The sequence below is a fragment of the Podarcis raffonei genome, chromosome W (assembly GCF_027172205.1).
Source record: "Podarcis raffonei isolate rPodRaf1 chromosome W, rPodRaf1.pri, whole genome shotgun sequence".
Lineage (NCBI taxonomy): Eukaryota > Metazoa > Chordata > Lepidosauria > Squamata > Lacertidae > Podarcis > Podarcis raffonei.
The window spans coordinates 1,635,779-1,658,070 of NC_070620.1; the positions used below are offsets into that span (position 1 = coordinate 1,635,779).

At 48.0% G+C, this 22,292-nt stretch overlaps 1 pseudogene; it reads left to right on the plus strand.

Annotated features, from left to right (window-relative positions):
* The window catches only part of LOC128406107 (inositol polyphosphate 5-phosphatase OCRL-like), a 334,197-nt pseudogene extending 312,347 nt beyond the window's left edge, over positions 1 to 21,850 (plus strand).
* The last annotated feature ends 442 nt before the right edge of the window (positions 21,851 to 22,292 follow it).

Below are 22,292 nucleotides of genomic sequence, written 5' to 3' on the forward strand. Positions count from 1 at the left end.
CCAGCACCGCCTGGACCTTGCCTGGATCCATGGCTAATCCCTTGTCCGACAAGCGGTACCCCAGGAATTCCACCTCCTTGGTGTGAAACTGACACTTCTCCAATTTCACCCACAGCTGGTTTGCTTGCAGTTGGCTCAGCACTTCCCTGACATCCTTTACATGCTGCTCCTCATTCTCTGAATATATTAACACGTCATCTAGGAAGGCCACGCAATTCTTGTAGAGCAGAGGTCCCAGGACGTGGTTCATGAACGATTGAAAACATGCTGAGCCTGATTGTAATCCGAAGGGCATAACTAAATATTCAAAAGCCCCCAAAGGGGTGAACATGGTGGTTTTCCATTCATCCCCTTTCCTTATCCGTATCAGGTTGTATGCCCCTCTCAGGTCCAGTTTAGTGAATATCTTTCCCTTCCTCACCCTGGTCAAAATGTCATCAATTCTGGGCATGGGGAAAGCCACTGGTTCTGACACTGCATTTAGGGCCCTAAAGTCCACTACAAGTCTCGGTTTATCCGTGTTTTTTTTGTCCACAAAAAACACTGGGCTGCCCCCCACCGCTCTGGACTCTCTGATGAAGCCTCTCTTCAGGTTTTTATCAATAAACTCCCTTAACTCCTGCATTTCCCTGTCTGACATGGCGTACAGCTTGCCCACTGGGAGCTGGGCCCCAGGGACTAGATTGATTTGGCAGTCAAAGGCTCTATGCGGTGGTAGGTTATCTGCTTCCCTTTCGCTGAAGACCTTGCTCAGGTCAGCGTATTGTTTGGGCACCTTCCCTTTGTCCGTTACTTCCGTCCCTGCTAGAAAGGCTTTTGCCCCTTCCGGCGCCTTTCCCTCTTTGCAGTGTTCCAGGCAATGTGCTGACCCAAAGGAGACCACTCTCTGATGCCAGCCCACTAGCGGATCATGCAACACTAGCCAGCTCATTCCCAAAATAATGGGAGCCCCTCCAAGGTGGCCACATTGAACGCTATCCTTTCGGTGTGCCTGGCAACCCTCATAACCATTGGGACGGTCTGTAGGCTAACTTCTCCTCCCAACAGCTCCCTCCCATCGATCGTGGTCACCTGCAGGGGGTTACTTAAAGGGAGTATCTGTATCTGGTGTTCAGCTGCAAACTCCTTACTCATAAAATTACAGGAGCTGCCTGAGTCCAATAGCGCCTTTGTCTTTAGTGGGTGTCCGTTTGCCAGCTCTAGCAACACCTCTATCACTAGGGCTGGTCTTGGAGGTTCCGGCGTGGGCACTTTTACTGCTCCTTGGCCTGGCTGCTGTGCCCTGACGGTGGCAGCCAGGCGTTGGCTTTTACTTGCTCCTGGACTCCCTCCTCCTTTCCCCCAACAGCTCCCGCCATCCCTTGCCATTCCTTTCTTTGCAGGCAGACTCTGGCAAAGTGACCTGGCTGCTGGCAGAGATAACATTTCTTGGTGCTCTTCCCCTCCTTCTTCCGCCCTTCACTGGGATTTGAAACTGCGCGCGCGCGCGCGCTGTTCCAATTTCCATCGGCTTTCCTGGCGGGAAATTTGGCTCCGGAATCTCTGGAATGCGGAAATCCCTCCAACGCTCTCCTTTCCCTTCCCGCTTCTCCAAGGCTCTCGCCTCCTGGCGCGCTCCAATGGTCAGCACTGATTTGGTCAGCTGGTCCATAGACTCCGCCCTGGGCGCCCGGGAAAGTTCGTCTTTCACCGCCGAAGAAAGCCCCTCTTCGAAAAGCATTTGAATGGGTTCCGCCGATAGGTCCCACCCCAATTTATGTATCAGCATGGTAAACTCAGTCCAGTACTCACGAACCGATCGGCTCCCCTGTTTACAAGCCATCAACTGTCTGCGCACCACTCCCTGCTCAATCTCGCTGGAAAACATCAAATCCATGGCGCGAAAAAACTTCCTCGTGTCCTTCAGCATTTCACTGTTCCCTGCCATCAGGGGTCTAACCCAGTCTCTCGCCCCCCCTTCGAGATGGCCAACCACAAACGCCACTCGCGATTCCTCGTCGGGAAAGTCGTCAAACTGCAGATCGAGAGCATACTGCATCTCTGTCCTAAAGGCTTGATAGTTCCTGGGGTCCCCCCCAAACTTCTGCACCAATCCTGGCATCTTTCTTGCTAGTGGGGCGCCTTTTGCCTTTTCTGCATCCTGCGCCCTCCTTTCCTCTAGCCTCGCCGTTTGCAGCGCTAGCTGGACCTCCAACACCCGGTACCTTTCTTCCAGGCTTGGACCCTCTCCAGCTCCTCCTGCTCCTCCGGTTCCGGCTGGGTTGCTCATGATGCCTCTCTGCACAAGCTGCTTTCAGGGACTGTCTGATTGCTGTGATGGGATGATGAGCTGCTTGTGCATAAAGTCCTAGTCCCTCAGAGTTTGGCTAAGTCCACAAACCTCTGTCTGTGACGGAGCTCCTTAAGCATGGCTCCGTCAGTCGCTTGTAGAATCGGACAGTGGGCGTTTACGGAACTTCTTCCAGCATAAAAGTTCCTTAACGGAAACGCGTCTTCTGGACTCTCGGCGTGACAGTTTCCGGCGAGGAGTGGGTGTCCCTATGGGAGGTCCTGAAACCTCCCCACTATTTTCGCTGGAAGTGTCTCTGAGCCCTCCCTCCGACTCACTTTCCCTTGGAGCTCCTCCTCTCCCCCTGCTGGTTCCCTCCTCAGCTGATAAGTCTCTCTCAGCCTCTGTGAGCCCTTTCACCTCCTGTTTCTCCGATGGCAGTTCCCTGACAGGTCAATTCTAGTCCAGGTCATTTTTGCTTCAGAGAAAAAAGTTCCCTCTCTCTCTAGAGGGTTCTTAGTTCTCCAAATGTCAATCAGGTCCATATTGTCAGTCAGTTCAAAAAAGGTCTTTGGTAATCTCCCATCTTTGGTGATTACTTGTCTTTGTGCCTTGTCCATATTTGTAGAAACAACTCCATTCATATCTCCCATTAAGATTATATTATAATCCATATAGTCCAAAAGAACCTCATGCAACTTCTTAAAAAATTCAATTTCCCCTCATTCGGTGCGTACACCCCTACAATCAGGAATTTTTCTCCTTGAAGTTGAATTTCAATAGCCAAATATCTTCCTTGTTCATCTTTAAAAATTTGTTTCGGTGAAAGTTTCTCCTTTGCATATATCACAACTCCTCTTTTTTTAACCTTGTCCGATGAAATAAATTCTTGTCCCAATCTCTTATTGATGAGCAGCTTCCTGTGTGACCTCATTACATGTGTTTCCTGTAGACAAATCAAATCCAATTGTTCTTTCTTTAATATATGGAAAACACTTTTCCTCTTTCGAGGGGAATTGATCCCATTACAATTCCAGCTTAGAAGTTGCAGAGCCATGGTAAATTATTTGTTCTTCCCTCCTACTGCCCCAAGTTGCTCTTCTTCCTCAGCCGGTAGTGTGTCTTTCCCTGGTTCAGCAAGTCCATATGACAAATTTGCTACATCCAAAGTTCCTTGTGAGTCAGTTGGGTCCTCTCCAATCACTCCCTTCTGCAGGTTCTCGCCTTGTTCATTAAGAAATTTGTCTTTATCCTCCACAGTCCTTATTCTTATTTTCCTTCCTTTAAGTTTAAAGGATAGGCCTTGAGGAAATTCCCATCTAAAAGGAATTCTATTTCCTTTCAGTAGGTCCACCAGATCTCTATAATGGGCCCTGACATCCAAAATGAGTTTAGGGATATCCCTAAAAATTTCCACGAAAGAGTCTCCAATTTCCAAACGTCTTTGATACTGTAAATTAAGAATTTTATCTCTTTCTTCTTTTGATCTTAACGAGATCAGGCAGTCCCTTGCTTTATTCTTTCTTTGTTTCCTACCAATCCTAAAAGCACTCACTATTTTAATTTCTTCCTTTCCCAAGTCCTTTTGCCAAAATTCAGTAAATTCTTTCATAAGAAAATCCGCCAAGTTGTCTTGTTCCTCTTCTGGTACCGCCCGAAGTCTCAAATTCTTCTCTTTCCCTTGAAGTTCCCACATAGACAGGGTCAAGTCATGGTCCTCAAGTTTCTTATATACCGGTGGAAACCTCTCCTGGGTAGCAGTTGCAATTTCTTTTGCTTCTTCGGCTAATTTCCTGGTGGAGGCCGATTCCTCTATAAGTTTCTCAATAGATTGTGTATTTGAATTCACCTTCTTCCCCAATTCATTTATGCTTGTAGTATTCAAGTCAATTTTTGCTGAGGCCTCCGCTACTTGCTTATTTGTCTCTGCAACTTGTTTAGCTAGGAATTCCAATGATGTATTAATTTTACTTAATGCCTGGGCGATTGGATCTTGAGATGACATAACTTTTGGTCTTTGCTGTGGAACTGTAACTCCTGATGAACCCGCTGGACCAGATGTTGAGGCCCTTCTCTGCTGTGTAATGTCGGTTTTATATTGTTTCCCAGATCTAAGCTTTTTTTCTTCCGTTTGTTCTATTTTTCCCTTCTCATCTGCCATATCACTCCCATACAACAATCCAAGGTCAGTCTCACGCTTGGTTACTTTGTTTTGAAAGGGAATTTTCCAGGCTCTGTTATTTTGTAGCACAAAGCTTATTGCAACAAATCTCCTCTAGGGGGACACAGTTTCAATTTCAATTTCAATAGTAACAAATATAGTCCTAGTAGCTCCTCTTTGTTCTTTAACCAAGCATACTTTCCACCAAAAATAGCTTTTTCTGTCCAAAATCTCTTTATAAGCAATTATTCCCTTCACAGAGTATCAACGTTCTTAACACTTAGCACTTTGACAGCTGTCAAAAGCAGTCCGTTCCAGGTTTTAGAGGCGGCCGATGGAAATGCCTCTCGTTGTCTTTGCAGGAGAAATAATTGTAAAATTTCTCCCCTCTGCCCCTGCTAAGCGGAGGGGGATCCTTTTTCTTTAGTGTTGAATTAGAGTCTTTCAGTCCGTCTTTCAAAGTTTCTACTTTATATTCTCTTTGCTTTGTCCTGTCTACAAATCGGGAGAAGCAGACTTCCTGTTGGTACTTCCCCTTTTCAGTGCCAAATTGTTTAAAAATTTGTATAAATTTGTCTTCTTACCCCTACTCACGGGTAGTTGGTTTCAGTCCAAATTTCCAGAAAGGAATCGACGCTCTCCGACAATGGCTTGCGGCTTCGCCCCGTGAAGACGGTACGATGGTACGAGACTCTCAGCTCCGCGCCACTCACCCCCGCTCCGTTCAGAAGCCTTTAAAAAGGCTCCCTTGCAGTCGGGGGGGCGCAAATGGAGCCCACCGAGCCTCCGCGTTCACAGGCTTCACCGCCTGCGATTTCTTCGGGTCTCCGCTTCGCCGCAGCGGCCAGACCCACGCTCCACGGGGCCGGTTCCCTCCGGAGCTCAGAGGGAACCCGCCATTAATCGCTGGCGTCGACCGGAAGTCCTCTCCCACCAGTAAATATTCCATTGCAAAACTCCACTGTTCCCAGTTTTGTCCACTCAGCTTCTGACTGAATAAGGCCATCTTGAATCCAAGCCTCAGCTCTCAGTCACGCGCTGGTAATATCCAATAGCTGGTTGTTTACTGCCTTGCACCTGGCAGCTAAATGCAGGCTGTCCTGAAAGTCCCTCCAAGAGCAGTGAGATAACAGACAAAACACCAGTGTTTTTCCAGCCTCTCACAGTCCCAGCCTCACTTCCGGTTTGTAATTTTCCACTTTCTTTTCAAGATTACTAGCTCCGAAGTAGCTGAAAAGACTGACGTCTCGTTGCTTAGCAACTGGACTTGGCTGACCGGCTATAGCAAAGCTTATCAGTCCTAAGGAATTCGAAGAATGTGGCTCTCTCTCAGTGCTGTTTCTTTATCCAAAAAACAGCTTCTGTGAACCAGAGAAAAAATCAATCTGTGTTCACTCTTTTAGCCCATAAATCAGCATACCTTAGGGGTTCTGTTGCTCGCAGCTTATCAGCAAAAACACCTCCTCCGGTGCTCAGCCGTCCTTTGTAGCTTCCATCCGCCCGCTACCACAACTTCCTTTATCTCCTTGCAGAGGATGAATTACGATCCATCAACCTCTTTTGCTGCTTTCATGGATCGATGCCATCGGCTCCGTGCTACCAGATGTCGGAATTCAAGCCTATATCAGTAGTAACTGGCAACTCTCCAGGCACCCGGCTTGATCTCCTGTTGACCTCCCTGTCTGCATTCCCCAGCAAGATCCAGGTTAAGGTCGCGATAGGCTGAGAAGAACACACCCCCTCTTTCTTGCCCCCCCCCCGGCAGGGGAAAGAGATAGACAGAAACATATTTACATGCCTTTATTTCTGTCTTTGCAGCGTTACAAAAAACATGACTGCTCTCTTCAAGCTCCAGCAGTCGAGAGACCAACACTTCCTGTACTTCCTGTACAGGAACAATAGGAAGAGCTCATATTACACTCTGAGCTAATTCCGGTGCTTCGCACTGTGAATTGACTGTTGGGATACTGCCAGGGAGATAAAGTCCATCTGAGCCCCCAAGCCGGCTGCCGGACGATCCATCGACCTCCCATAGTCAGGCAATATCAGCAATCAGCGGCACGAAGCCTCAAGAAAAGATAGCCACATTCTTGGACTTGTGCACACTCTATCAGCAGAATTCACACAGCAAAAGATGCACAGCAGGAGAGCATATTTACAGTTTATTCAGCGTTGGTCAGAACAAAGAAATCCATGACCGCCTGCTCGGTATGTTCAGGCAAGCAGAAGAAACGAAAGCTACTGACAACAGAAACATCCTGTGAGACAGGAAATACGCAGGCTGTGACACAAACATCCTGCTCCCTTTTAAGGTGGAACGGAAATATCCTCACATCCTCCCCCTTTCCGTGTAACCTGTAGTACCTGTGGTTCAACCCAATTGCAACCTTTGTACATAAACCTTACGTTGTTCTCTGTTAACAACCTTAGACAACAGATCAGCAGGAATTTCATTTCCTGGCATGTAGGACACCTGAATGAGTCCTTTCTGAATACACTCTCTTGCACGATGTAGCTTAATCTGCAAGTACTTGGTCCTTTGCTTGCAACTCTCCGAGTTCAGCAAAGCCAAACAAGATCTATTGTCTTGATACACGTGTATAGGACATTTCACAGAAACCCCGATGTCCTTAAACAGTTGCATCAACCATTCACAATCCATGAGTGAAAATGACAGAGCATTGAGTTCTGCTTCACAGGAACTTAGGCTCACTGTCGTCTGCTTCTTGCACAACCAGTCAAACAGACAGTGGTTGTACATGTAGCATACTCCAGAAGCGCTTGTACCATCCGTGGTGTCACTTCCAAAACTAGCATCTGCAAAGATTTCAAGACCTCCAGTCTTCTGACTGGTGAATCTCAGTCTGTAGTGCATAGTCCCTTTCAAATACCGGGCTATGCGCTTCAGAGCTTTCCAATCCTGAACAGTAGGATTGTTGGCATGTCTGCTAAGCAGGTTAGTGCTTACAGCTATGTCAGGTCTTGAACATCTAGCAATAAAATTCAACTTGCCTAAAATGCATCTGTACAGCGTAGTGTCAGAAAACGCTTCAGCAGTACTATCTACCTGGTAACCTGTCACCATCGGTGTGTCTGCTGGGTTTGCATCAACCAAATTCAACCTGGTTAATACATCAGCAATTTTCTGTGTCTGGTGTACAGGTGTTAGGATATTTCCGTTCCACCTTAAAAGGGAGCAGGATGTTTGTATAACAGCCTGCGCGTTTCCTGTCTCACAGGATGTTTATGTTGTAAGTTCCTTTCGTTTTCTGCTGTTTTGCCTAAGCAGTCAGAGCAGACGGTCATGTTTTCTTTGTTCTGACCAACGCTGAATAAAACTGTAAATATGCATGTTCTGCTCTCATGCTGCGCAACTTTTTGCTGTGTGAATTCTGCTGTTAGAGTGTGCACTAAGCCTGAGGCTTAGTGTCGCTAAATTGCTGGTACTGCGTGACTACGGGAGGTCGATGGATCGTCCGGCAAGGAGCTTGGGGGCTCAGATGGACATTATCTCCCTGGCAGTATCCCAACAATAGGTTTCGGGCCCAGATTCACGGCACTTGCAGGAGAGTAAGACAGCGACAGACTGCTGAAAGGTATGTGCTGGGAAAGTGAAAGCAGAGGCTTTTCTGGATGCCGCGGAATACGTCTTTGATGTCCGGCAAAGACTAATTGGCCTGGGAGCCGAGCCAGAGGCATCGTGATTTATGGGCTGCCGAGATAAGATGTTTTTGAAAGCATAACGGCTCACGTAAAAAGCTGGAATGGAGTTTTTCCAAGCTTCGGAGGCCACTGAGTGCCCAAAGTTAAATCGGCACAATTATCAGACCTGGGCAAAATGGTGTGAGAGTTTGCTGCGTCAGTTTGGAGTCTGGCATACTGTCTCTCAAGCCACTCCAGTTCCTCGGACAGAGAAATGGCAGGGCCAGAATTTGAGGGCCGTTGATATTATAGTCTTATCCGTCTCTCTGGAGGAAATAAAGACGCTTGCTGGAAATCTCACGGCACGTGACATGTGGGATGCTTTGAAAAAGGCCCACCTGCCAATCACCCCAGCCCAGGGTTTGAATGCATCGGAGGTCCTGGCTGTTTCCCAGAATGCTAGTGAATGCAGGGATGCTGAGGGCACCGATTGCAAGCTGCAGGGGGAGAAGACTGCCACGTCATCCCAGGCAGCATTCCAGCCTCCAGGGGGAGCCAAGGAGTCGGCAGCTGAGAGCTCTGTTTCTCGTGAGAACCAAGGTCAGAGCCTATGCAGAGGCCGGAAGGCCAGATGTAAACAAATGAAAAAGCCTGCAGATGGCCAGGAGCGGGGGGGCAAGTTGCAAAAGCCCGCGCCAGTGGAAAACAAGGCTATGTTTGCTGGCACAGCTCCACCAAAGGCTAAAGGCACGTCTGATGGCCAGGAGCAGGGGGGCAAGTTGCAAAAGCCCTCGCCAGTGGAAAACAAGGCTATGTTTGCTGGCACAGCTCCACCAAAGGCTAAAGGCACATCTGATGGCCAGGAGCAGGGGGGCAAGTTGCAAAAGCCCTCGCCAGTGGAAAACAAGGCTATGTTTGCTGGCACAGCTTCACCAAAGGCTAAAGGCAAGCTGCAAAAGCCCACGCTGGTGGGAAACAAGGCCAAGGCCAGGTTTGTTATTGACTCAGGTTGCACGCGCCATCTCACCAAAGACCGCCATCTGTTTATCTCCTTCACACCTCAAGATGGAGAGGTCCACCTGGCTGATGGAAGGACTTTGCAAGCTACAGGTGTTGGGACTGTGAAACTTGCAAGTCTGCATACTACCATCAGAGATGTACTTTTTGTTCCAGGAGCTGCGGACAATTTGATTAGTGTACCACAGCTGAATGGGCGTGGTTTTGAGGTTTCCTTCAAGAGGACTGTCTGTGTCATCAGAAAAGGCAAAGAGGACATGTGACATGCAAAGTTGATGGATGGTTTGTTCTGTCTAACTTATGATGATGTTGCTGTGTCAAATGTTGATTCTTGTTGTGTTGCACAAACTAACAAGGTTCTTCATGCAGGATGCATTCACGATGCACATAGAAGATTTTGTCACCTCTCTTGGCAAGCGCTAGCCAAGATGCCTGAGTTGGTTGAAGGTTTGGACATCAAACCTTGTAAATTTCACATGAAATGTGTATCTTGTGCAGAGAACAAGGTGAAGGTTGCTCCAAAAGGCAAGGTGTCTAGCAGGCAGGCTTCCAAACCCTACCAGCTAGTTCACGCAGACCTGGTAGGTCCTCTAGCGCCCTCTTTGGGAGGAGCAAGGTACTTCATGGTTCTAATTGATTCTTTTTCCAGGTACATTCATGTGTTTATGCTCGAGCAGAAATCGCAAGCATTTCCTAAGTTCAAGGCATTCTGTGCTTGGTTGGAGAATGCTCACGGTAAACGTATTGGTTGTCTGTTTACTGATCGAGGCGGGGAATTCACTTCTCAGCAGTTTGAAGCTTTCCTGACTGAGAAGGGAATCCAGCATGACTTGTCAATGCCTAGATCGCCATGGATGAATGGGCTTGCGGAGAGAGCAAATCAAACGTTGCTGCAAGGGATAAAAACCTTGTTGCATGATGCCAATCTCCCTGAGAAGTTCTGGGGGGAGGCTTTGGCGAATTTTGTTTATTCTTTTAACAGGAGACTGTCATCACCTATTGGCTGCACTCCCTATGAGAAGATGTTTGGTAAGAAACCTAACACCAAGCACTTGAGAATCTTTGGTTCTGACATGTGGGTACACACCCCACAAAGCAACAAGCTTGGGAAGCGTGGGGCACATGGTTTGTTCATGGGGTACGAAAAAGGTGCATACAGGGTATGGATGACTAACTCTAAATCCATAAAGTTCACAAGGAGTGTTGAGTACAATCCTAAGTGGGGGGGAAATGTGGGAATTTTCCAGAGTTACCCAGAGGAGGATGGGGGTGATGTGAAGAAAGCAGATCATGCTGAGAAAGCTGAGGAAACTGAGGATGATGATGATGATGATGATGATCAGAGTTCGGATTCCAGTTCAGTGGGCGGCGCTGCTGCTGCTGTCAGTGACAGTGATGACACAGCAGACTACAAGAGCGCAAAGGCCTCAGTCAGACCATCTGATGAGTCTGACAATGAACTGGAGGAACCACTGTTCACCATTGGTCATTTTTCTCCTAAGAAGGAGGAGATGAGTCCAGAAGACTTGCGTCTGGTTCGCAGGTCTGAAAGGGCGATCAAAGGCAAACCTCCGAAGAGATTTGCTGATGAGTTTGCTAAGACGGCAACTGCTGTTCTTAGTAGCTCAGAGAAGGTGTGGGAACCTTCAAGCTTCAAAGAGGTCCAGGAGTTAACCTCTAAAGATGCTGAGCCTTGGCTTAATGCCATGAAGGCTGAAGTTGATTCCTTGAACAGGAACCAAACTTGGGAGCTGGTACCGGTAGTCCCAGGAATGAGACTGGTTGGCAGCAAATGGGTCTTCAAGGCAAAGACAGACCAGAATGGCAAGGTTGTCAGACACAAAGCCAGATTGGTTGCCAGAGGTTTTTCACAGGTACCAGGGCAGGATTACCACGAGACCTACTCACCCACGGTCAAATATGAGAGCATTCGGCTGATGCTCAAGATCGCTGCGGAGGAGAAACTGCATGTTTCCCATCATGACATAAATACAGCTTTTTTGTACGGGATTTTGGGGGAGGAGCTGTACATGCTTCCACCTGACGGGATGCAGATACAGAAGGGAATGGTCTGTAAACTGCGGAAATCCTTATATGGTCTCAAGCAGAGTGCCAGGTGTTGGAACACAAAACTCACTGAAACATTGCTTTCTCTAGGTTTTCACCAGGGCAAAGCTGATCCGTGTGTGTTTGTCAAGGAGGAGGGGCAAAACAAACTGTATTGTTTATGTTTTGTTGATGATCTTCTGATGTTTTGGAAGAATCAGGCTTTTTACCAAAGCACCCTAGCTCAGCTGAAGGAGCACTTTGACATGAAGGATCTTGGTGAGGTATCCAACTATCTTTCTCTGCAGGTGGAGAGGGACCAAGCAGGTAATTTTCTGGTACACCAAACACAGAAAATTGCTGATGTATTAACCAGGTTGAATTTGGTTGATGCAAACCCAGCAGACACACCGATGGTGACAGGTTACCAGGTAGACAGTACTGCTGAAGCGTTTTCTGACACAACGCTGTACAGATGCATTCTAGGCAAGTTGAATTTCATTGCTAGATGTTCGAGACCTGACATTGCTGTAAGCACTAACCTGCTTAGCAGACATGCGAACAATCCTACTGTTCAGGATTGGAAAGCTCTGAAGTGCATAGCCCGGTATTTGAAAGGGACTATGCACTACAGGCTGAGGTTCACCAGTCAGAAGACTGGAGGTCTTGAAATCTTTGCAGATGCAAGTTTTGGAAGTGACACCACGGATGGTACAAGCACTTCTGGAGTATGCTACATGTACAACCACTGCCTGTTTGACTGGTTGTGCAAAAAGCATACGACAGTTAGCCTAAGTTCCTGTGAAGCAGAACTCAATGCTCTGTCATTTTCACTCATGGATTGTGAATGGTTGATGCAACTGTTTAAGGACATTGGGGTTTCTGTGAAATGTCCTATACAAGTGTATCAAGACAATAGATCTTGTTTGGCTTTGCTGAACTCGGAGAGTTGCAAGCAAAGGACCAAGTACTTGCAGATTAAGCTACATCGTGCAAGAGAGTGTATTCAGAAAGGACTCATTCAGGTGTCCTACATGCCAGGAAATGAAATTCCTGCTGATCTGTTGTCTAAGGTTGTTAACAGAGAACAACTTAAGGTTTACGCACAAAGGTTGCAATTGGGTTGAACCACAGGTACTACAGGTTACACGGAAAGGGGGAGGATGTTAGGATATTTCCGTTCCACCTTAAAAGGGAGCAGGATGTTTGTATAACAGCCTGCGCGTTTACTGTCTCACAGGATGTTTATGTTGTAAGTTCCTTTCGTTTTCTGCTGTTTTGCATAAGCAGTCAGAGCAGACGGTCATGTTTTCTTTGTTCTAACCAACGCTGAATAAAACTGTAAATATGCATGTTCTGCTCTCATGCTGTGCAACTTTTTGCTGTGTGAATTCTGCTGTTAGAGTGTGCACTAAGCCTGAGGCTTAGTGTCGCTAAATTGCTGGTACTGCGTGACTACGGGAGGTCGATGGATCGTCCGGCAAGGAGCTTGGGGGCTCAGATGGACATTATCTCCCTGGCAGTATCCCAACAGTGTCTGCTGGGTTTGCATCAACCAAATTCAACCTGGTTAATACATCAGCAATTTTCTGTGTCTGGTGTACCAGAAAATTACCTGCTTGGTCCCTCTCCACCTGCAGAGAAAGATAGTTGGATACATCAACAAGATCCTTCATGTCAAAGTGCTCCTTCAGCTGAGCTAGGGTGCTTTGGTAAAAAGCCTGATTCTTCCAAAACATCAGAAGATCATCAACAAAACATAAACAAAACAGTTTGTTTTGCCCCTCCTCCTTGACAAATACACACGGATCAGCTTTGCCCTGGTGAAAACCTAGAGAAAGCAACGTCTCAGTGAGTTTTGTGTTCCAACACCTGGCGCTCTGCTTGAGACCATATAAGGATTTCCGCGGTTTACAGACCATTCCCTTCTGTATCTGCATCCCGTCAGGTGGAAGCATGTACAGCTCCTCCCCCAAAATCCCGTACAAAAAAGCTGTATTTATGTCATGATGGGAAACATGCAGTTTCTCCTCTGCAGCTATCTTGAGCATCAGCCGAATGCTCTCATATTTGACCGTGGGTGAGTAGGTCTCGTGGTAATCCTGTCCTGGTACCTGTGAAAAACCTCTGGCAACCAATCTGGCTTTGTGTCTGACAACCTTGCCATTCTGGTCTGTCTTGGCCTTGAAGACCCATTTGCTGCCAACCAGTCTCATCCCTGGGACTACCGGTACCAGTTCCCAAGTTTGGTTCCTATTCAAGGAATCAACTTCAGCCTTCATGGCATTTAGCCAAGGCTCAGCATCTTTAGAGGTTAACTCCTGAACCTCTTTGAAGCTTGAAGGTTCCCACATCTTCTCTGAGCTACTAAGAACAGCAGTTGCCATCTTAGCAAACTCATCAGCAAATCTCTTAGGAGGTCTGCCCTTCGTGGCTCTCTCAGATCTGCGTACAAGACGCAAGTCTTCTGGACTCATCTCCTCTTTCTTAGGAGAAAAATGACCAATGGTGAACAGTGGTTCTTCCAGTTCATTGTCAGACGCATCAGATGGTCTGACTGAGGCCTTTGCGCTCTTGTAGTCTGCTGTGTCATCACTGTCACTGACACCAGCAGCAGCGCTGCCCACTGAACTGGAATCCGAACTCTGATCATCATCATCATCATCATCCTCAGCTTCCTCAGCTTCCTCAGCATGATCTGCTTTTTTCACATCACCTACATCTTCCTCTGGGTAACTCTGGAAAATTCCCACATTTTCCCCCCACTTAGGATTGTACTCAACACTCCTTGTGAACTTTATGGATTTAGAGTCAGTCATCCATACTCTGTATGCACCTTTTTCATACCCCATGAACAAACCATGTGCCCCACGCTTCCCAAGCTTGTTGCTTTGTGGGGTGTGTGCCCACATGTCAGAACCAAAGATTCTCATGTGCTTGACGTTAGGTTTCTTACCAAACATCTTCTCATAGGGAGTGCAACCAATAGGTGATGACAATCTGCGCTTAAAAGTGTAAACAAAATTTGACAGAGCCTCCCCCCAAAACTTGTCAGGGAGATTGGCATCATGCAAGAAGGTTTTCAGTCCTTGCAGCAACGTTTGATTTGCTCCGCAAGCCCATTCATCCATGGCGATCTAGGCGTTGACAAGTCATGCTGGATTCCCTTCTCAGTCAGGAAAGCTTCAAACTGCTGAGAAGTGAACTCCCCGCCCCGATCAGTAAACAGACAGCCGATACGTTTACCCTGAGCATTCTCCAACCAAGCACAGAATGCCTTGAACCTAGGAAATGCTTGCGATTTCTGTTCAAGCATAAACACATGAATGTACCTGGAAAAAGAATCAATTAGAACCATGAAGTACCTTGCTCCTCCCAAAGAGGGCGCAAGAGGACCAACCAGGTCTGCGTGCACTAGCTGGTAGGGTTTGGAAGCCTGCCTGCTAGACTCCTTGCCTTTTGGAGCAACCTTCACCTTGTTCTCTGCACAAGATACACATTTCATGTGAAATTTACAGGGTTTGATGTTCAAACCTTCAACCAACCCAGGCATCTTGGCCAGCGCTTGCCAAGACATGTGACAAAATCTTCGATGTGCATCGTGAATACATCCTGCATGAAGAACCTTGTTAGTTTGTGCAACACAACAAGAATCAACATTTGAGACAGCAACAGCATTGTCATCATAAGTTATACAGAATAAGCCATCCATAAACTTTGCATGCAAAATGTCGTCTTTGCCTTTCCTGATGACACAAACGCTCCTCTTGAAGGATATCTCAAAGCCACGCCCAGTCAGCAGTGGGACACTAAGCAAATTGTCCGCAGCTCCTGGAACAAAAAGTACATCTCTGATGGTAGTGTGCAGACTTGCAAGTTTCACAGTCCCAACTCCTGCAATTTGCAACGTACTTCCATCAGCCAGGTGGATCTCACCATCTTGAGGTGTGAAGGAGATAAACAGGTGCCGGTCTTTTGAAATATGGCGACTGGCACCAGAGTCCATAACAAACCTGGCCTTGGCCTTTGGAGAAGCTGTGCCAGCAAACAAAACCTTGTTTTCCACTGGCGTGGGCTTTTGCAGCTTGCCCCCCTGCTCCTGGCCATCAGACTTGCCTTTAGCCTTTGGTGAAGCTGTGCCAGCAAACAAAACCTTGTTTTCCACTGGCGTGGGCTTTTGAAGCTTGCCCCCCTGCTCCTGGCCATCAGACTTGCCTTTAGCCTTTGGTGAAGCTGTGCCAGCAAACAAAACCTTGTTTTTCCCTGGCTTGGGCTTTCCACCCCCCTGCTCCTGGCCATCAGACGTGCCTTTAGCCTTTGGTGAAGCTGTGCCAGCAAACAAAGCCTTGTTTTTCCCTGGCTTGGGCTTTCCACCCCCCTGCTCCTGGCCATCAGACATGCCTTTAGCCTTTGGTGAAGCTGTGCCAGCAAACAAAGCCTTTTTTTCCACTGGCGTGGGCTCTTCACCCTCCCTCTGCTTCGGGCCATCTGCAGACATCTTGCTCTGTTTACCTCTGGCCTTCCGGCCTCTGCAAAGGCGATGACCTTGGTTCCCACGAGAAACAGAGCTCTCAGCTGCCGACTCCTTTGCTCCCCCTGGAGGCTGGAATGCTGCCTGGGATGATGTGACAGTCTGCTCCCCCTGCAGCTTGCAACCGGTGCCCTCAGCATCCCTGCATTCACTCGCATTCTGGGAAACAGCCAGGACCTCCGATGCAGGCAAACTCTGGGCTGGGATGACTGGCAGATGGGCTTTTTCAAAGCATTCCACATCTTACGTGCCGTCACGTTGCCAGCAAGCGTTTTTATTTCCTCCAGAGAGACGGATAAGACTATTACGTCAATGGCCCTCGAATTCTGGGCCTCCCATTTCTCTGTCAGAGGATCTGGAGAGGCTTCAGACACAGTATGCCACACTCCAAACTGACGCAGCAAACTCTCACACCATTTTGCCCAGGTTTGATAATTGTGCCGATTTAACTTTGGGCACTCAGTGGCCTCAGAAGCTTGGAAAAACTCCATTCCAGCTTTTTAATTGAGCCGTGAGTCTTTTATGCCTTCAAAGACGTCTTATCTCGGCAGCTCATTAATCACGATGCCTTTGGCTCGGCTCCCAGGCCAATTAGACCAGCCGGACATCAGAGACTCTTGCCGGCAAACAGAAAAGCCTTATTTTGCTTTTGCTTTTCCACACATACCTCAGCAGTCTGTCACAGTCTTACTCTCCTGTAAGTGCCGTGAATCTGGGCCTGAAACCTGTTGTTGGGATACTGCCAGGGAGACAAAGTCCATCTGAGCCCCCAAGCCGGCTGCCGGACGATCCATCGATCTCCCGTAGACAGGCAGTATCAGCAATTAGCGACACGAAGCCTCAGAAATAGATTGCCACATTCTTAGGCTGGTGCACACTCTATCAGCAGAATTCACACAGCAAAAGATGCACAGCAGGAGAGCATATTTACAGTTTATTCAGCGTTGGTCAGAACAAAGAAAACCATGACCGCCTGCATCGGTATGCTCAGGCAACAAGAAGGAAACGAAAGCAACTGAAAACACAAACATCCTGGGAACAGGAAATACGCAGACTCTGTGACTCACAAAGCCTGCTCCCTTTTAAGGTGGAACGGAAATATCCTAACACTAACCACCCTGAACATTTCTGGAGAGGAAGATGGGAAGGAGGCCGGAGGCATGGTTCAGCAGCTGCTGTGTGCTGCATTGCCCAGACAAAGTCGTGGGCTGGGGCTCCAGCTGTTGCTCAGTTTCTACCACTGCCTCTGCAATGTGCTCTAGACAAGGGGTGGTGAACATGTGACCCCATCATCTCATCATGCTGGCTGGGGCTGCAGCCCATCAACCTATGAAGACCCATCCATGTTCTGTTGCTGTTTTTGTTACTTATTTCCTGCCCTTCACCCTAAGGTCCCAGGGCAGGTTCCAGCAATTCAAATAAAATGTTAGCCAAACCTCATGTCCGCAGCTGCATATTCAGTAAGCTTTTGGGTGAACTGCACATCCGGAGTGGGAGGATTACGAGCTGCATATTAATAGGGGGAGGGGGAGCTTGGATTTGGGGTGCGAGCAATTTGTTTTCTGTTTTCCCACTTGAGATGCTTGCTGTGGCTAGGGCCGGGCGATATATTTTCAAATCAGCTTGAAGTCTAGATAGTGAGACTGGTTTCATAATTTCTGACCTGGCAATATATTGCGAATCATGATGTGTGTGTGTACTATGCAAAAAACACCATGGGGGGGGGGGACTGTGAAGCCAGCCAATGCCTCTACATAGCTCCATCTTATTTCAGACATCGTGATATATTGGTGTATTGCAATGTTTAGCTAGTGATATATCACCGTGTTGAAAGCCAGCTATCGCCCAGCCCTAGTTGTGGCCTCAGAGGGCAAGACTTGTCCACCCAGCTGGAGCAAGGAAAGAATGCATACAGGCACACATTCTGTCAGGCTCTCATGCCAGCCCCGCTTGTCACTGGACCTCCAGGAGAAGCAGTTTCTGGATATCGTACCCCAGGATGGTGATGACTCCACTGAGCGGCCAAGGAGATCTGGCTTTTGGTGGACCACCTCTTCAAGAATGCCTGCCACCAGGTGAGCTGAGGGGGACGGTACCATTGAAAGGATGGGTGTGGGCTGGAATCCAGTACCAGTTTTGGGGTGTGCAGGTTCCAAACGCCACAATTGATTTATATCTTAGCTACCGACTCGCTCTTACAAGCTCCTGCTGTGAGTATAGTGGCACCTTGGTGGAGCGGCAGCGGGTGGGACATCCAGCATACGGTCTTCCTTAGAGCGGCTCAGAAGAACCCAAGTGTTCCCAACCATTGTCTGTCTCTCCCTAGCAAAGCGGCTCTCTGAGACTCGCCACTAGAAGAAGCGGGGAATGATTTCACTCTCCCATTGCCCCAAATCAGGAGAAGGGTAGTAGGAATGCTACTGTGGAAAGCAGGCGGGATACAATTCTCAGCCCTTGTGCCAGCTCTCTTGGTGATGGGCTTCTCTCCATTGTGGCATTCCTCGACCTCACATTATGCACCCCAGGGCTGGATTGTTCTTCATGCTATCCAGGATGTACCTCATCACTTCCGAACGCATGGGTGATACTCTGCTTCAGGAGGACCTCTTCCAGACCCCGGGCACGCAGGACGAGCTGCAGGAGATAACTGAGTGGCTGGACACCAGCATTCCCGAGACGATCCGTATCCTCTTTGGGGGGCATTGTTGGGGAGCAGGGCTGCTTGGTGGTTTTCTTTCGCTCTTGGCTGGAGTGGACCTCACTTTTATATACCTGGTGGCTTAGGTTCCTAGGCCAGCCCATCCTTAAGGCTCTGGGACACAGCACAATGAAATGCCCACAGTCAAGTCCAGTCATGCATCCAAACAGCTTCACAGCTTTAACCCCCATTTGAAAACATCAGCCTGGCTAGATAGAGCAGAGGTGGGGAATCTTGACAGGCCCGCAGGCCCCACATCTAGCATCATACATGGTGTCAGGTGTGGAGACAGGTAAAGACATGGCTGCAAAGGAGCTTCAAGGGTGCGTTCAATTGTTCTTTGGCAAGCAGGGTTTGTTGACCGCACTTTTGGAGTTGACCACGAGTATTTGCTGTTTGGATTGAAACCATGTCTGCAGAAGGACATTTCCTTGGGACTCTGGGTGGTTGAATAAAGTTGTTTTTGTTTTGTGTATGTTGTATTGCCTGAGAAGGGGTATGTGGGATGTAAAACACAGGAGCAGTCAATAACAACATTCCTAGATTGTATATGTTTAAACATGGGGAGGGGTGTCTGTCCAGCAAGCAGGTAAACTTCCTGGGACAGACTTCCTCCGCATGTGACCAGAGGTGGGTGTGGCCTCACCTGTGCAGGTAATGATAAAAGCACAGGGCAGGCAGCCATCCCTCTCTCTCTCTGCCATCTTCCTTCGATGAAGCAACATCTAAGAATGCCCTCTTGGCTTTCAGCCAAGAGAGGAGGAAAGGACTATCTTCCTATAAGATAGATTCTGAATGTATGTAACCTTTTTAAGCCTGTCTGCCTTCTGGGATCATATTGTGAACAGAACGTGAGTAAACTCTTTTATACTTTTATAAAGACTGTGTCGTGTCTTGTATTTTAAGAGGGAACAAAGGGGAAATTACCAGAGTAATTATTATGGAGGTTCTAGCGAACCTGAGCACATGTTACCGTTGCGAACTTAAAGGGGAATGTCTATAAACTCTGCTGATATTTTGGGAACTTGTTAGCACAAGTTGGATTAGGATATAATCCCACAATATATCCTCTCCTGCACCCCTGAACATTCCCACACTTGCAAGGTGGGCCCAGATGTATAAGGACCAAGCTTCTTGCTTTGGACCAGCCTGGGAAGGAGGCAGGGTGCAGGTAACAGGACAGAACACTTTCCTTGCCAGGCTGTCAATAGCTGGCAGTGACCACTCGGTGGCCGAAGCTCTGCTCATCTTCCTGGAGGCAGTGCCAGAACCAGTCCTTTGCTATGAACTGTATCAGCGCTGCCATGAGTGCTCACATGACAGCCACCTCTGTCGCCAGGTCAGCCCCAGAGCCCCATCTCTTCCTGGCTGGTCTGCGGTGTGTACAGAAGCATAGAATCAGAAGGGATTTCCAAAGTCATCTAGTCCAAATGTTGCCGCGAGTAACAGGAAATCCACTAAAACATCCCTGAAAGCCAGTAAACCGGCACACTGGCAGGAGGGCTAGTCTGGTCTGGGAAGCCTTGTTAACTGCAGAGGTTGCTGATGTCTCCTTTGATAACCATCCCTCTCGGTTGTGGAGTGGGGTGGGGTGCGCACATGTTGCCTTTTTGCTTTCTGACCAGGACTTGTAACAATAGCCCACCTGTTTCAGTGAACCTCGCTTGAATTTCCAACCCAGGAAGCGGCCATATACTGGGCCATCTAGCTCAGTATTGTCGAAATTGACAAGCAGTGGCTCTCCAGGATTTCAGACAAGGGATGTTCCCTACCCTCCTGGGAGATGCTGGGGTGGAACCTGAGACTTTCTGCATGAAAAGCAGGTGGTTTACTGCAGAGCTATGGCCCTTCCCCCAAGATATCTCAGTTGGTAGAGCATAAGACTCTTCATCTCAGTGTCCTGAGTTCGAGCCCCACCTTAGGCATTGCAGGGGGTTCGATTAGTTAACTCTCGTGGTCCCTTCCGACTCTACAGTTGTATTGTTCCCCAAAGTTCCCAGCAGAGTTCTAGTCCGGTTACCATTTTAAACATTCTTTTTTTTTATGCCAGGTCTAAACCTGCAAACATAACAAGCACACCGTGCTAGTGATCCATGTCCCTCCTCTAGCAAAGCTCTGCCCCTCCCTGTCTTGCAGGTGATCTGCCAGTTGCCGCGGTCGCACCAGAACGTGTTCCGCTGAGGCATCAGATCAAGGCCTGCATTTTAAAATGAGCTTAAAAAAATATATTTGCAAATGTTTGTATCTCTCATGCCAGGCAGAAAACAGCTGAGTACTCTGGCAGCTGTTTATCTTCCTTTTCAAGGGTCCCACTGATTTATTGCAGGAGACGAGTACCTCAGGGTTGTAAAAGGAAATTACAGGCTGGGATCAAAAGGTCACACTGACCATACAAATTACAGAATACAATCAAGCTGCAAAAGCACTAATTAAGTTGGTAAATAGTAAGAATTATTGTGCCTCCCATTAGAGACTTGAGCCACATTTTCCTAAGGTTAAAGGGTAAATTGAAGAAGTTGCTTTTAGAAACAGCAGCTGGTTTGAAAGGGGAGGTGTAAATTTAAGGGGTTGCTTTAAATTGTTTTTACTAAGTTCCTTTCCTTCTAAAAATCTATATATGTTAATGTATGAAATATATTGGCTTAAATGTAATTATGCAAAGGATTTAGAAAGTAAGAAATGTTAGATTCTTATGTTAGATTCTTATTTCATAGATGGTTTGTGAGAAGGTGAACCCAAGATCTCTTTAAGATAAAAATTAAAAACCATGCACCATCTGCTTTAACCATCTGTTTTGCAGTGAATAGGGCAACAGGGGCCAAAGGTTATCTGGTAATTAAGGTGCCTGGTCGAGGCAAATGTAAGATATATGGCTACTTGTCTGCCATTTATGGATAGAAGGAAATATAGCTCTTTGTCTCCCATAAAAGGTAATAGGAAATGGGTGTATCTTTTATGATTGGTTCTAGCAAACAGCCAATAGGAATTTCAACCAGGCTGATTGGACAGAGGCAGCCAAAGGAGGAGCAAGGGGGCTGGGCTGAGGAAATATAAGTGCTGGCCATCAGGGCTGGAGTGGGCAGAGCTTTGGTAACCATATACCACTGTGTTTCTCATTTATTTGTCTGACAAATAAATTATTATTTTAATTTCTCTATTGCTGCGTTGAATATTTCATTCCAGCTAAGCGTTAACCACAAGCAGGGTGCTACACCTCTTCGTGGTGGCTTTCCTGCGGGCGCTGCTGAAATACTCTGAGAGCAACAACGTCAGTGGCAACATGCTAGGTAAGGCCTGCCTGTCCTGGCTGGGAGCTGGCCTTCCTCCTGCTCCCGCCTCCTCTCATGCAAATGTTTCTGCTTCCCTGCAGCCACCCTCTTTGCCAGCCTCCTGCTACGGCCTCTGCCCAACATTCTGCCAAGTGCCATCGGCTTCCTCCTGGGCTTCCTGCTGGGGGCGGATGACTACGAAAGGTGCCAAGCGTGACTGGAGACGAAGTTGGGAGGGAAGAGGCAAGGCCCAGCCTCTGTTCTCTGGTGCCTGCCCTTCCCCTTGTGCCATCTTGCCATGTGCCAGCTCCCTTCCCTGTGCTTCGCCCTTTCCACCTTTTCCTCTTGACTCCTGACACGGTTGCACACTTGGCTTTCCACATGGTTCCAGGGCATTGGCAGCAGGTTCAGGGTGCTTGGGGAGGGACCCTGTTGGAGGACAGTCATTCCCCTGCCCATCCTACTACCACCACTGCTGCTCTCAGTCCCTGCGCAGTAGTCCACGCTCTCCCCTTCTGCTGCAGCTGAGCATGTGCTACTCTTGGTGGGTACCAGGCATAAGGATTCCTTTCCTGGCCTGGCCTGGGATTGCAGGACCTCTTTCTCTGTCCCCCCAGCCTTGATGCTCATCAAGAAGGGGCAGGGCAGCCACGTACGCC